Raw genomic sequence first — 17,299 nt, 5'->3', positions numbered from 1 at the left:
AAAGACATGGATTAAGCCGAAGTCCAGTAGCATATTTCTCTTCTACTTTGCATCCTGTGGCTTCAGCTTTACCTGGCTGCTTAAAAGCAGTAGCTGCTACTTGTATGAGTCTGGAGCAAAGTGAGTCGAATGTGATGGGACATCCAGTTAAAGTTTATGTCCCACATTCAGTTGAGAATCTTTTGACAAGAACTTGAACACAGCACCTTACCCCTAGTCGGATGACTAAGTATGAAAGAGTGATTCTAGGAGCGGAAAATGTGACAGTGATAGGATGTACCATAATGAATCCTGTCACATTATTACCAGACCCATGTTGTGAAGAAGTGAAAGATAAAGTGGATCATGATTGTCTGGATGTGACTGAGATGTGTACTAAGCCCCGACCTGATATAAAGCAAACACCCTTGGAGGAAGAGCCAGATCATGAACTATTTGTAGATGGGTCATGTATGAGAACAGAGGGAGGAGGACTTAGCGCAGCCAATGCTGTATGTAAAATATCAGAGGTCATTGAAGCATTTTTTGTTTGAGTCAAGTCTGCACAAGTAGCCGAATTCGTGGCCTTAACAAAGGCATGCAAAATTGGGAAACATTGGAGAATAACCACATTTACGGATAGTCAATATGGTTTCGGGATTGTGCATGACTTTGGCCAGCTCTGGATGCAGAGATGATTTCTGACTTCTTCAGGATCTCCTATGAGAAATGGCAAAAATGTAACAGAGTTGTTGGAAGCAATGCAATTGCCAAAAGAAAGAGCAGTGGTCAAGTGTGCTGCTCACCAGTCAGGAAATGACTATGTGGCAGCAGGTAACAGATAGCAAACCAAATTGCTCAATATTGTGCAAGAAATAACATGGCACTTAATAGAAAGATTGAAACAAGTGAAATCAGCTGCCAGCTTATGTTTTTCTCAGCTCTAGAAACATGGGATGAGGTTAGACAGTTGCAGGATGAAGTAGGGGTGAAAGAAAAGGAAATCTGGATAAAGTCAGGTTGTGAATGAAGGACAGAAGATGATGTATGGGGATACACGAATGGCAGGCCAGTCATGCCAGACTGCCTACTCTCTCAAATGGCGAGAGATTTTACCACGGGACAACACATATTGGCAGGGATTCAATGATCAGACTATTCAGACAGAGTTGGCACAATCCAAAGTTTAGGGTAGTCACAGAAAGCCTTTGCCAAAGATGCATAATTTGTCAGCAGTTAATTCCAGGTAGAAAGACAGTGGTCAGTTGGGGAACAATTGGAAAAGCAGAAGGACCATTCACAAGATTGCAGTTAGATTTCATTGAGTTGCCTCCGTGCAATGGATTGAAATATGTACTTGTCATAGTGTGCCTGTTCTAAAGATGGGTAGAGGCATACCCCACAAGAAGAAATTACAGTCTCACAGTTGCTAAATTACTGTTGAGGGAGTTGATACCTCATTTTGGTTTCCTAGTCACTTTGGAATCAGATAGAGGATCTCATTTTAATAATGAAATAATTCGATTAATCTGTGAAGCATTTACAATTGAACAAAAACTGCACTGTGCATACCACCCAGAGGCTTCTGAGTGGTTGAGCAACTAAATGGCACAATCAAGTCAAGGTTAGGAAAAGTGTGTGCATCCACATCACTGAAAAGGCCAGATGCATTGTCTCTTGTGTTGATGGGACTCCGAAGTATTCCTGACAGAAAAACAGGATTGAGTACACATGAAATACTCATGGGAAGGGCAATGAGACAAGCATTTATTCCTGGACATAAATTGATGAATATAACTGATGATCTGGTAATGGACTATTTCAAAGGATTGGCTGACCTAGTGCGTTCTGTCTCTCACCAGGTTGGAGAAGATGCTGCCAGGCAGCCAACACAGGCGCCTGATTTGAATCCTGGAGACTTCGTGGAAGTGAAGTAACATGCCAGAAAGTCGTGCCTAGCACCCAGGTGGGATAAACAACGTCAAGTCATACTGGTCACTACCACAGCAGTGAAGTGTGCAGGTTTACCCAATTGGATTCATGCCAGTCATACCAAAAGAGTTCCAGGCCCCACTGAAGAAGAACGGCAACTGAATGAACCAGTTGAAACAGCTGAAGGTTGTGCAGTCGGAGAATCTAGAGTGATAGATTCTGAAGATATAGACGAGAGAACAACTGAGCACCAGTCAGGGGGAATGGATACCAGTGATTGACATACCTGTAGTTGTTTTTCAAACAAGAAGAAGAATCAGATTAGAGAGACAGAAAATTAGTGAGGATCAGATAGATGTAGAGGAATACGCTCAGGTAGAAGTGAACAAAGCTACCCAAAACCCTGAGCAGGACCAGACAGGGAAAGAAGAATATACTCAGGCAGAGGTGAACAGAACTATTCAAAGACCTGAGCAGGGACAGACAGGAAAAGAAGAACACGTTCAGGCAGCAGAAGAACAAATTGTAGTACGACCTGAACAGAACCAGTTAGGAGAAGAACAAGTTTGGGCAGAAGAAGAAGTTTAATTTGAAATAAGACCCGAACAGGACCAGATAGAGGAAGAAGAACAGGCTTAGGCGGATGAAATAAAACCTGAACAGGATCAGGTAGAGAGTGATTCAGAATGAGAACGGATTGTGCCTAGACACTCTGAAAATAAAAGAACTCTAGAAAAAGACGGAGAGGGTGAAAGTGCAGTTCAGGGTAAAAGGGTCAGAAAGGGTGACAACTGACTAGGTGGAGTGAAAAGATTGAGATACTATCTGAGAAAAACAATAGAAAGACCAGTGAATTAGGTTACTAGTCAAACTTAGTCTAAACAGTCAATTGTGAGAAACACTTGAAGAAGCCCCAGACTAAGAATTCTGAACAACAAATACAAGGCCCCTGAGTGGACCTATGTAATATTGGAAGAATTTGAGAATTTAGACTTGAGTAAGGAATCAGAAAAAGTAGATCCTGCACAGATTGGTGGAAGACAGTTGAGGCCACCTTAAAACAAGAGTTTGAATTTCCAAGTGAAGAAAGAAAAAAGAAGAAATATCTTCTTAAATTAAATTGGTGAAAAATGAAGTCACTGAGCAACCAAGACGAAGTTTAAAACAAAGATGCTGTAGAGCTTGCATATGTAGTATTTTATTATTGATCTCAGCATGCTTATTTTCTAACAGTGGTGGTGCCTTATTTTATGATAACAAATAAGAAGAATGATACAGTTACTAATGAGAAAGCAGCTACAATAAAAGGAGATAGAGTAGAATTAGAAGCAGCAGATGAGACAGATCTTCATCACACAGTATTAGATAATGATACGTCTTTAAATGTTTTTACAAAATTGTTATTTCAATATGTAGATACAATGGAGATTGGTGATTGCTATGTCTGTATGAAATTACCAGTGTCAGTGTCAGAGGGAGTTACATACCACCATTTACCTTTAACATATGGTATATCATGTAGTGTTCTAGCAAGTCTGTTTCATAAAACCGGAAAACTTCAGTATTATTATTCAAACTTAGATGTAGTATTTCCAGAACTTCCTAGTCGAAAGAATATGAATCCAGTACTTAGTAGCCAAGATGCACAGTTTATGGGTGAATTCTTCTTAACAATGAAATCAATAGATATAGTAAAGGCACACAAGAATAATTTAACATGTATATTACGTGAAGAAGAGAAAGTGTTTTTAAATTTAGTTGAGGAAAGGAGACATGATTTTAGAAGTAAAACTGCTGAACAGAAAACCCATGTACCACCATGGGCTGAGAAAGAGGGAATTTATACAAGGCTCATGCTGCGATGTCCCTGGACGTTGTGAAGAAAGGGAAACCTGCCCCCATAGGTTAAAGACAGATTATAATAAGGTATTTATTGGTTCCAGTGAATGTGAACATAACTTTCTAATTTTGGGAGGTTGGGGACTAAAAGGGGGAACTGATCCAGTATTTCCTGAGGTTTACTACGTGTGTGGGAATAATGCTTATTATAAGTTGCCTGCACGATGGTATGGAAGCTGCTACTTTGGGATAGTATTTCCGAACCTTTATCATGTAAAAAGAATCACTGGAAACAATGAAAACACTAATGGACTAACACGAAGAAAGAGAGCTAGTTTTTCAGAAATAGTAGGCGATATATTTGGTGCATTAATACCTTCAGTGGGAGTTATTCTGAATTCACAAAAATTTGCAAATTGTCGACAGTAGCTGATCGTCTCTCAACTGATACTGCTGGGGGTTTCTTGATGATAAATACAGAAATGGTTGCAATTAGGTCTATGGTTTTACAAAATAGACTTGCGCTTGATATTTTATTAGCAAAAGAGGGTGGAGTCTGTAGAATGCAGAAAGTGCAACATTGTTGTACTTACATTCCTGATAAAAGTAAGGAAATCAGAGGGTATATTAAGAATATTACAGAACTTCATGAAGATTTGAAACCACTGGAGGTTAACAGTGTATGAGAGAGACTAACAAAAAGTATTTTTTCGATAGGGACTTGGTTTTTTGATTAAGGGGAAAGTATTTTAGGTCAAATAATTCTTCCAGTAGTTGGTATAACAATAATATTTTAACAATAATGAACTTTTAACAATAATGATTTGGTGTAAATGTTGCAGAAACAAAGGAAAGGGAAGAAAATATGAAGTTATTGGGAAAGAAAAGAAAGAGGGAATACGAGGAGATACAAATGGAGGAAATGAAAGGGAGGATATACAAAAAGATGAAAGATTTAGAAAACAAAGATGAAAATGAGAAAAGAAAGAGGAGAATGATAATGAGAAATGCTGAAAGTTGGCATCTGAGAAGGGATGGGAAATTTTGTGAGGGCTCAAAATGCCATCAGAGACTTGCTCATTACTAATGCACACCACATGAACACGCGGGTTAGTGAAGCTTGCTTATGTGTTTACTAACGTGGAAAAAATGAACAAGGGACTAAAACCGCTTTAAACGGTAAGGGCCCGATTCACAGAACTAACTTAAGACAAAATCCTAAACTTACTACTTTTGGTATTCACAGAAGTTAGGATTTTGTCTTAAGTTTGTCTTAAGACAAACTTAAGACAGACTTAAGACAGACTTAAGACAGACTTCAGACAAACTTAAGACAAACTTAAGACTAGACTTAAGACAGACTTAAGTTAGGATTTTGTCTTAAGTTTGTCTTAAGTCTGTCTTAAGTCTGTCTTAAGTTTGTCTTAAGTCTGTCTTAAGTTTGTCTTAAGTCTGTCTTAAGTCTGTCTTAAGTCTGTCTTAAGTCTGTCTTAAGACAAACTTAAGACAAAATCCTAACTTCTGTGAATACCAAAAGTAGTAAGTTTAGGATTTTGACTTAAGTTAGTTCTGTGAAAAGGCCCCTAAATCTTTACTGTGCATGCGTCAACTACATCTACGTAGTATGACGAGCTATCGCTTGGAGGGAAATTCTTGCGCATGAGCGCAAGGCACTAAAATGGAGTCTTGAAGACTCGCTTGCATGGCATCTGCTTAGCTGGAAAGAAAACAAGCTATTCTACTAACGCTAATGCCGGAAAAGTATTAATAAGTAAAGGGGATTAGAGTAGAGGTGGGAGGTATACAGTGCGAACACTTTATTTGTGAAATTAATATTTGTCTTTCTAACTTTATCACTAGTGCGCATTTGGGCCCCTCATGTATAACTGAATGAAGCTGAGTCATGTGAAGACTGTGCATGACCACTGAAAGTTAACCCGGAATGATGACTTGGATGTTGAATGGAAGCCAAAGACACAAGCGATAGACTCTGAGAACAGATGGTGAAAAGTTCAATGATGTGGACTTACATTCAGAATGTTAATAAAATGTAGCAAGAGAAACATGAATGCATATGGGAACTAAAATTATGAATGCAAATTAAGGATATGGGCTTTGAATAATGGTAGAGCTGAATTTAATTACATGTCAGCATGGTGTGGTGGAGCTTCCCCCCTTGTCTGAACAAACATAGTTTGTATTTTTACGATATTGAATCTTTAGTGGGTAGAACATGAAGAACGAAAGGTATAATTAAGATAGCTTTAGTTAGTTAGTTAGCAGAGCTCGGGATGCTGTCTGTGTAGTGGGAGATGCTGATGCTTGGAGAGATGGTGTGAGATTCTGATGAAGAGCCGAATGCAGAACCAGAAGCAGAACTTTCTATCCTAATTTAATTGGGTTAGATCAGAAGATTGCGGAAGAATCTCGAGGAAGACTAGAGTGCCAGAGAGGGGTGCAGCGCAACCGTCGGTATTCTAGAGAGATCAACTATCCTATCCTGGATCCTGTCCTGAAGTCTTTGTCACCTGACTTATACCGGAGGACCCTTACCAGCTCCTGGGCCAGGGGGTTGGTCTTTCACACCATTCTTGTTAATTATAATTTCACGTTATTTGCAGATGTTCTTTTTTCTCTATCCTCTTTCTTTGTGAGCATTGATCATTGCATGAGTCTGAAGTATGTGTTTGATGTTTAATCACTTGAATGTTCTCTCCTATGAATGATGGTTACTGTACTGTATTTTTGAAGTGGTTCAAATGCATTTAATTTAGATAAAAATGTAAAACTTTCTTGAGTCTATGGTTATTTACTTCAAGGTATAGAAAAGTTAGAATTATGTTAATTATCACCATCAACTAGTTCAACTAATGTTCCATCGACCAGAGGAAAGAACTTTTTGATCTGTGAAAGGGTTAGTCAGAGATGAGCATAAGTATCAAATAAACTAATCCTGATCATCACGAAAAAATATAGAAACTTTAAACTCAATCCAGCGGTTTACTCAATTGTGTGTTTATGGGCCCAGGTGAGTATATGGTAGTAGAGTATCTGTTGTTGGTACGTCGCTGGATCAATAGGCTCATAACAAGTATAGAAAGCTTCTCAAAGTGCAGGGCAGGCAGAACAGGGTGCACTAAACTGCGGGTTCAGCACTGTGGGCACGATTCACAGAAATAACTTAAGACAAAATCCTAAACTTACTACCATTTTGGTATTCACAGAAGGCACTTACTCATTTTGGTATTCACAGAAGGCACTAACTCATTTCGGTATTCACAGAAGTTAGGAGTCCTAACTTTAGGACTCCTAAATGCCTTCTGTGAATACCGAAAGTCTTAAAGTTAGGATTTTTCTCAGTTTAGGAGTAGTAAAGTTAGGACTCCTAACTTTAGGACTCCTAAATGCTTTCTGTGAATACTGAAAGTCTTAAAGTTAGGATTTTTCTCAGTTTAGGAGTAGAAAAGTTAGGACTCCTAACTTTAGGACTCCTAAATGACTTCTGTGATTACCGAAAGTCTTAAAGTTAGGATTTTTCTCAGTTTAGGAGTCCTAAAGTTGGGAGTCTTAACTTTACTACTCCTAAACTGAGAAAAATCCTAACTTTAACACTTTCGGTATTCACAGAAGGCATTTAGGAGTCCTAAAGTTAGGACTCCTAACTTCTGTGAATACCGAAATGAGTAAGTCCCTTCTGTGAATACCAAAATGAGAAAGTGCCTTCTGTGAATACCAAAATGGTAGTAAGTTTAGGATTTTGTCTTAAGTTAGTTCTGTGAAGAGCAAGCTTCTATAAACTCTAGGTGCACAACAGTTGAAACAAGCTGCCCAAAAACCACAGGTTCAGGACAGGCACAGCAAGCTTTTCTAGGCTATTGCCAATTAACTAAGACATGCTACCTGACCATGATGCCGCGAAGTAGGAGTGGAGGCTTAGGGCTCCTGGGGTTGGGATCTTCCAACGGGACATATCCCATGTTTACCCCCGGCACCTAGGTCATAAACAACGTGGTGTTGAGGACATTTGCTGCGACTTATTCAGCTACCCTCCCATCCACTTAACGGCGGTTTTGGATGTTGTCTCGGCGCCGGATATCCATGCTGGTGGGCCCGTGAGACTCGTAATGTCGGTGCTTCATTTGGTCGGAGCTGAACTACTCTTGCTCGAGGAGCTGAAGGATTGGGTCAGGCAGGGAGACCCTGCCTCCCACTTCTGTGATCGCCTGGAAGGGTCGACTGTCCAGCCGTGGATGCCGATGCTCAGCGGACTTGGCGGTGGGCTCCGACCGCCTGATGAGTACAGGCCCCAGCTAGGCCCGCAGAATACAAGGGTTCGCTCTCCTGTAACAAAAGCTAGAAGGAAGTTGGCACGGAAACTGCAAATACAAAGACAGAGTTTATTAACCCTTAAGGGTGGTCCTACAACCTACACAACACTCTTCAGTATTGCATAGAGTAGCACAAAGAACTTGCGTACGTGGTCCCCTTTTATACACAACAGAGGGGCTCATAAGTGGGTGGATACAACATAGAGCAAAATTAATTACCATTTATGGACATTTTCGATACAGGATCAATATGTGGGCGGAGTTAACAATTTCCTGAGCCCGCGAAAACATGGTCAAACAAGGAGTAACTGATAACAGATGTGGTCAAGTCTGGGCATGCGCCAGACGGACAAAGGGGCTATTTATAGACTGTTACTAGGCAGATTACAAGAGCAACTAGCGAAAAGGTAGGACTCTTCTCGTTCAAGGCACGTGGAGACATGACAATACAAAATGGAGTCCAGACTTTAGTCAACATAAGACAAGAAACATGTTTTAACTAGATAGAATTCATGTCTTTAGTGAATGCTTAATCATATCGCTGTTTTAGTTTTCAACAGACGACCCTTTCAGCATTTACTGAAGACATTCGGCTTGTTGGGATAATCGTCATATATGCCAATTTTCATCATCTCTTCCACCTCTTTGTTTAAATGTTTCTGATAGGTGACATTGGCAATAGCTTTCTTATCAGGAATACAGAATGACACACATAAAGAACAGAGTAAAGGACCACACTGAACACAGATGCAACAGGAAAACAGAACTGCTACAATAATACAGAGACCATTTAAAACTTTCCATCCCCATGTAGTAATCAATGCCTAAAACCATCCAGAAAAGGTCCAAGTGCCATTTTCTGTATGAATTTCAGCTGCGATTTTATGCAATTTATGAATTAAGTTATAGATTGATGGCGTTTGGTCAGGAATGAATACACAGCAGCTACTTCCGATAATCCTACATGCTCCACCTCTGTCTGCTAACATAACATCTAATACCATACGATTCTGTAATGCAACAATTCTAGTGATTTGCAATTCTTCCGTAAGATTCCCAAGAGCAGCAGCAGCTTGATTCGTTACAGCCTCTACAACTCTTGTTAATCGTCGAACCTTCCTACTATTTAGGGCAGCTCCAACAAAGAAAAACAATCCTAAGTTAAAATCAACATACTGCTGTAAGCTAGTGTCAGTTTGGTCAACATCATCAATAGATAAAGTACGTTTATACCTATTTACAGTTACATTGTTCAATAACCTTAAATCTTTATGATAGGATGCAGGTGCTAAAAATACAGGGGGGTAATAAGAACGCTACATAACATACTCCGGACCAGCCGGCTGGTAAGCGATAATAACCCTTATTCCCACATGCGAAATATGTATTATGGGAAGCTAAGAAAGTGCTATTATTTAATCCATCTATATTCAAAACAATAATACAGTCACTAACACCAACAGGAATATGACCCACACTCTGAACACACAGGTCCGCTTGAGCTTGTGTCACTTGAATCACAAATTGTTCATTCCCAGCAGTGTCTCTGGTGTTCGTGAAGATGTACGGGATCGATTCATTATCTGGTCGATATTCTTCCCACTCCCATATTGTCCCATTCGCTTGTGGATAGCCTTCTTTATCTTGATGACATTCCCTATTAAGTCTAAAAAGTAATCGTCCCACTGTAGGTTTCCGAGTGGCAAAAAGCAAAGTGTACCATGCTCTACAAGAGCCATTATGAGAGAAAGGAAGAGGTATAAACGGCGTTCCTCCTTTCTTCTGATGAGCTGGCATCATACCACATATCCAACAGTACGTAGCATTTGTACCAACATGGGTATGATGCAACATCTGGATAAAAGTATTATTCAAATAAGACTGACGATGCTTCAATTCTTGATACGGAAGGGTATAAAAGTAGTGTTCCTCAGGCACTGGAGTAGTCAAAACAAGCAACTCACGGGCAGGAGTTACATCCTCAACAAACCACGTGGTTATACCAACAATAGCTACAATGATAATAAAGCTTGTCGCACAAAAAATCTTCTTCTTCTCCATTTTATAGTAAAAGTCAAGATCTTCCTGAAACTAAAAGGTTGTCAGAACTCTTCCCCTTAGGCAGCCGTTGATTTCTTCACCAGCGGGCCAAGACGGGTGTCACTACACTAATGCAGGGCTGACCCCCCCCCTTGCCTCATTGGTTCTCCGTTTCACTAACCTAAGGGCCGTTCTGACAACGTATCCTGATACAGAAATAAATCACTTCCTCGGTCTGAAATGATATCTTCTTCCTCCAGGAATCACTTGGTCCGGGAAGCGCTCCTCAGTGTCGTTCGGTTCCACAGCACGGCTTGTCTCTGCAGTCAGGATTTCTCGATGGTCAGTCAATACAGCAGGCTCCACTAATCCAGGCGGCACTTTACGACAGTGCAAGGAGTGGATCCAGTTCTTCCGATTAGAGACTCGCACAGCTGTCCTCGTTGCGAGCAAGACTTGCTCAGGACCAACCCATCTCGGCTCCAGGCTGTTCGTCCTTTCAAACACCTTGATCATAACATGGTCTCCAGGCCGGAGGTTATGTCCTTCACCTGTGGACCGATCAGGGAGCGCTTCTCGAACCTGTTGATGAATAGAAACCAAATTATCCGTTAACTGTGCCAGATAATCATTCATCATTACACAAGGTACATCATACACTGACTTCGGTTTCGGTGGACCCCAAATATTCATTGGGCGTCCAAACACGATCTCGTAGGGTGTGAGACCGGTCCGAGAATGCGGTATCGATCTAATTGACAATAATGCCAGCGGTTAAGCGTCTGGCCAAGTCAAAGAAGTCGAAGCTTGGATCTTAGCGATCTTAAGCTTCAAAGTACCGTTATATTTCTCAACCAATCCCGCAGACTGAGGGTGAAACACTGCATGAAATTTCTGGGTAATTCCCAGTCCTTTCAGGACATACTTGATAACGTCTGCTATAAAGTGAGGTCCGTTATCACTGCACAACAATCTACAAACACCATATCGAGGGAAGAACTCCTTCAATAGCATCTTGGCTGTAGTCATTGCAGTATTGTCTTTCGTAGGGTATGCCTCAACCCATTTACTGAAGGCACAAACCACTACTAGAACATACTTCAGATTGTTACAGCGCTCAAGCTGAATGTAATCCATCTGCAAAATCTCAAAGGGTGCAGTAGGTGTTGCAAATCCTCCTGCTGGAGTTCGTGTACTCTTTCCTGGGTTATACCTCAGGCAAATCATGCAAGTCTGCACTACCCTCTTTGCCATACTAGCGATCTCCGGATGCTCCCAAACTCGTGTGAGTAATTTGACAATTGCGGAAGCTCCGACATGCGCTAGTCCATGTGCCATCTGAACCATAGGTTGTACGAAAGCTGCGGGTAACTTCCATTTATCCATCTGCTTACTTCTCCAACACCCTTCATCATCTAATTCTCCATCATTGGACCATTGCTCCTGTTCCTTATCGGAAGCGGTCCTCTGTATCTCCAGCACTTCTCTCCTAGCATCGTGCCATCTTTCTGCCTGTGACTTCACAACACACATTGCAGTAGAGCCAGGCTGCATCGCAGTCTCTCGTGCCACCCGATCTGCCAAAGCATTCCCTTCTCCAACTTTATCAACCACCTTTTTATGGGCACTACATTTAACTATAGCAATCTTCTTTGGATATGTTAATGCAGTCAAAAGGTTGTGAACTAACTCTCCATACATTATCTGTGCTCCATGTGACGTTAGAAACCCTCTCTCCTTCCAGAGTAGGCCAAAGTCGTGCGCTACTCCGAAGGCATAGCGGCTATCTGTATAAACATTCACACACAATCCTGCACTGAGCTCACATTCTCGTGTTAATGCTATCAGTTCCGCTGCTTGAGCTGATTTCTGCGGTATGCGTGCTGTCTCCACTATTGTTTGTAATGTGGTAATTGCATACGCTGCTGAAGTCGTACCATCTGGTAGCTTCAGGCATGATCCGTCCACCCATAGTTCTCCATCTACATCTGTAAAGGGCGTATCCTGGAGATCAATACGACCCTTTGACTGTTCCTCAGTCACAAGAATACACCGCACCCTCCTGGACACTAATGTGGACAGGCGGAATCATCATCTGACCCACATCAGTATCCGAAGTGGCCCACAAAGTACGAGGGAGGGAAGCTAATACAGCATCCTCTGCAACCACGCACATCCGTTCTGTCATAGGGTGATTATCGTTTAATATCACACGTACTCCAGTAGAGGAGCAGCGGATCGTAGCTCTGAAGTGCTTAAGCATATCAAGACCCATAATGTTGTCAGGCGTGTTCGGGGCAAGCAAAAACGGACAAGGTGCAGAAAGTTGTTCAACACAAAATGCAAGGGGTCGGGATAGAGGGCTTCGAGAGAGTGTACCATCAAACCCTACCGATGTAACCATTAAGCCAGATGGGGGAGCCCTCGGCCAATTGTTTGGACAGCGCACTGCGAGTAGCTCCTGTATCAACTAGGAACCGATCAGTAGAACCCAGAACATTTGCTGAAACATAAGGACCCCTCTGATCACCCGGCACTTCAACTGATTCCAACCCCCATCCAACGCAATCCTACGCATGCTGCGAATAATGGTACCCAGAACGGTCATTCCCAGACATTTGATACTGATTTTGCCGATCAAATACATTAGGTCTATCTCGTTGCTGCACGTTAGGCTCAAAGCGAGCACGATCATTAGAGTTCCCTCTAAAATTCGAAAAACCCCCTCTACCTCTCGGTGGTCCCTGACCACGTCCCTGACGGGGTGCATATAGTACCGGACAATCCCTGGCCCAATGACCCAACTGTTTGCAATATGCACATTGATTTCTATGAACATCCGACCGACCCGAAGGGGTACCATAAAATCCTCCTCTACCCCTCTCAACACCCCGACGAGGCGGACCATACACTTGTGCTAACATCACCTTAGTTTTCAAATCTTTCGATTTCTTCTCCTCATTCCCCTTCGCTTCTTGTTCCTGACGCTCATAATACTGAGCCATAGTCAGGAGGGATGCCGGAGACGAGGTGGACCAGGAACTTTCACTCGCCTTCAATCGAGCTGCTATTCCCGGTAATAAATTCGCCACATATTTATCAACAAAAAGATGTCGACCCGTATCATCCGTAAGCGACTGACCACTGAAATCATGAAATGTTTCCTCAAAGCGCGTAAAGAAGTCTGAAACTGATTCATCACCCTTCTGTTTACACGAAGCTAACATGTTCCAGTCAATCTTTTTAGGGGGATTAATCGTTTTCAACTTGGTCAAGATAGCAGCAGGAAGATCTAAAATAAGCTGAGGCGGTTTTTGCGCGGGCTTTCTCTCCCTATCCTCATCCTCAGACCACTTGGCCTTGAAAACGGCTTGATCATCCACCTTCCGCACAGATCGCCACATATCCGGCGGTAAAATAAGCCCAAAGAATAAATCTATATCCGCTAAAGTCATAGTACAAGAATTCAAGGCCCCTTCGACCTCTTCGTAAAAGGCCGCTGGATTCTTGCGGGGGTCAGGCAATGCATTCTTTAATGCCATAACATCAGTCCTATGCCAGGGAGTATAAACCCAATTATACACAAAATATCCCCTAGCATCGGGTGAAGACATGTCTAGACTAGTTCCTGCTCCTTTAGGAGGAACATACAAAGGTGCCGCCTCTCGCATCGGTTTAGCATGCACTAGTTCGCTCTTATCTGAATGGGAGGTAGACGATTGTGTTCCGCCGGCGTGTGAATCCGATGTCTCCTTCTCCCCTGTCTTTTGGCGCGCTCTCTCTTTAAAGTTCAAGCATCGCGTCCCGCAATGTAAACAGCCGTCGAACCGCATCGGGTACCTTGGAGGGAGAAAAGACACCGTTACGTAATGCTTTAGAATCTGATACTACCTCATCAGGCTCAAAAACATCAGAATATTTCCGAAAGGCAGTAACCACTTCTTCAGAAAAGGTTTCAACAAAATACAACTTCTCTCTATCCTGCCAACTTCCCAAAAATTCCAATAATTCAGTAAGAGATAGCTTGCCTTTAAGCGCACGAAAATAAATTTTCCGAAGCTCACCCATACGATCAGTTGATAACATGGACCGCGTGTCTACCTTATCCGAAACCGATCCAGAGTCCTGTGACCTCGGGGCAGACGCGCCAACATAAGGGGGTGGGGAGCGATCTAATAAATGAAAATCATCTTCAAGATTAGTAAGGACAGGATAAAGTGGCTGGCGGACAGCATATTGACCCGAGACTTGCAACCTACGCTCTTTCTCTTGTCTCTCCGCCAGTTCTCTTTCCTCCCGACGCTTCGCTTCCTGTGCTCTCACATGATCATTTTTCCGTTGCTCTTTATCAATCAGCGCTTTCTCACGTTTCTCCCGCTCATGCACTTCCTTCACCCATAACCGTACACATTCAAACATGTCTTGCCGAGCACGCCGTTTACACATACACTGTTCCACATACTCAATCTTACGCATATCAAACGATCCATACAAAGGCCATCGTAACTCAGGATCCTTTTTGGTGTATTTCCTCCACACTGTGCTGTACATTATAGAGGAAAGACCATGCTTCACATACATATCCCTATTAGGAGTCTCCTCTGGGGGGGCTGGAGCAGATTCCTCAAGATTTAACCGGTTTCCAAAGCAGCAGCACCACTTACGGAGTGCGCTAAAAGCAGGCATGCTTCAAAAATAATGCAAAATATGCAGTATTATCAAAAATGGCACTTAAACTTTGCGCCGTTCAAATTTAAACAACTCCGGAGAAATATCTCCACATTACCTGCCTATATGTGTTGCAATGCATATATTCTCACAATAGTCAATACAAAATATGACCGGTCATCACAAATCAAACTCAAATAGCCAACCCAGGCTTCAAAACTCGGAGCAAGTACCGTACAACGGTTCTTACCAATCAAGAGTGTCCAGATTCCAACTGCCAAGTTCCAAAATTCACCCAAACGGCTATCACACGGCAAACCGACAGAAGAGGTCTCAGTCGAGGACCGGCGCCACCCAGATGGTCAGCTCGGAAGGGAAGGAAGAAACCTCGGGATGCCAGGACTAAAAGACGCCGCTGGCAGTGATCACATCCCCGGCCAAATTCCTCACCTTCGTCACGACCAGTCCTTCGAGCATCCGAGTCGCCGATGAGCCCCACGTGACGGGCGCCAATTGATGAGTACAGGCCCCAGCTAGGCCCGCAGAATACAAGGGTTCGCTCTCATGTAACAAAAGCTAGAAGGAAGTTGGCACGGAAACTGCAAATACAAAGACAGAGTTTATTAACCCTTAAGGGTGGTCCTACAACCTACACAACACTCTTCAGTATTGCATAGAGTAGCACAAAGAACTTGCGTACGTGGTCCCCTTTTATACACAACAGAGGGGCTCATAAGTGGGTGGATACAACATAGAGCAAAATTCATTACCATTTATGGACATTTTCGATACAGGCTCAATATGTGGGCGGAGTTAACAATTTCCTGAGCCCGCGAAAACATGGTCAAACAAGGAGTAACTGATAACAGATGTGGTCAAGTCTGGGCATGCGCCAGACGGACAAAGGGGCTATTTATAGACTGTTACTAGGCAGATTACAAGAGCAACTAGCGAAAAGGTAGGACTCTTCTCGTGCAAGGCACGTGGAGACATGACAATACAAAATGGAGTCCAGACTTTAGTCAACATAAGACAAGAAACATGTTTTAACTAGATAGAATTCATGTCTTTAGTGAATGCTTAATCATATCGCTGTTTTAGTTTTCAACACGCCCCCCTCCGTTGACACTGACTGCATGGTTCAGCACAGCAGGGGTTGCTGATTTGGAGGTCCCTACATGTTGTGCTTCCTGGAAATCGAGGGTGCCGCACTGTTCATGAGAGGGTCTCGTTCTCCGAGGTGAGTGCGTTGGTGTCGCCCGCTGGCGGGCATGACAGTGGGGAGTGCTGGTTGTTCTATGCGGCCGCGGCAGACCAGCTGAGCCGCCTGGGAGCATGTTGGGTCTTGGTCTGTGCGTGGTTTCCTGCACCCTGCCCATGCCCAGTGCTGGGTGGTTTTGGAGCATTGTTTGCCGACTGGTGGCCTGATTGTTTGGTTGGGTGGTCCTGCGACTTGGTGCCGCGTGGGTGCTCTCTTCTGCTCATTACCAGGGGTGCGTGGTAGCCATCAGAGCTTGCTTTTCTGTGTTGACCTCAGGGGCTTCAGAGGCCCAGACCTCCATTTTGCTCTTGCTTTTGGTCAGGGCTCATCCTGAGAAGATGGTCGGTAACTGAAACTAAAAGAGAACCACTCCAGAATCACAGCCCTGCTATTGTGGCAGAATGATCTATTGAAATAAATTAAAGTTAGTAAAACTCAAATCTGGAATTTGATCTGAAATCATGAAATTACAGATGAGTTCTATTAATAAGGAAGAAAGAAGGACAAGGAATTGGGGAAGAATGATGAAAGAGAAGAAACTTTTGTTTTCTCTCTTAACAAAGGGAGGAATGGAAAAAGAGGAGATAGTAAGGACATTAAAGGGAAGGAAAAAAGAAAAAAAGAAAATGGTAAAACAGAAAGGAAAAAAGGAGAAAACAAATAAATGAATAAAATAATAAAAAGAGAAGAAAGAGGAAAGGAAAGAAGAAAAGGGGGAAAAAGGAGAAAAAGGGATCGAGAAAGAAAAGAAGGAAAAAGAAGGGAAAAAAAGAGAGAAAAAAATGGATATAAGGCTTGACCCTGCCGGTCTCCACACCTTCTCTTTTAACTACCCCGAATCTTTCTAAAAATGCGGCAAAAAAACTCAAACATCGGATACTCAAAACCCGACCTGAAACACTTATCTCAGACTATTACTTCTGTACCAACAAGGGTAAACTAACCAACAACCTCATCTTCTACTCCAGAAAATGGGCACTTTGGAGGAACGTCTTCTATTCCATGCTCCATATAACTTGTTCCAGAAAAACTCTGTATGGCCTCAAACTATCAGCGTTGACCTCGTCCTTCTATAATGCGAACGCTACCATCTCCCTTTACAACGGTATTACCCTAATTCAAACCTCAAATGACAATTTAGCTAACATGGATAATATCTTCCCTGCTTTCAAGAAAACTGTGATTTCTAAGTCCCCTCACCCTCTTCTAATCCACCCTATTTCCCAAAATGTCATCCTCCCACCCCACCTCA

This window comes from Triturus cristatus, chromosome 5_1 (assembly GCF_964204655.1).
Source record: "Triturus cristatus chromosome 5_1, aTriCri1.1, whole genome shotgun sequence".
Taxonomy (NCBI): domain Eukaryota; kingdom Metazoa; phylum Chordata; class Amphibia; order Caudata; family Salamandridae; genus Triturus; species Triturus cristatus.
Note: the sequence above shows the minus strand (reverse complement) of the source record.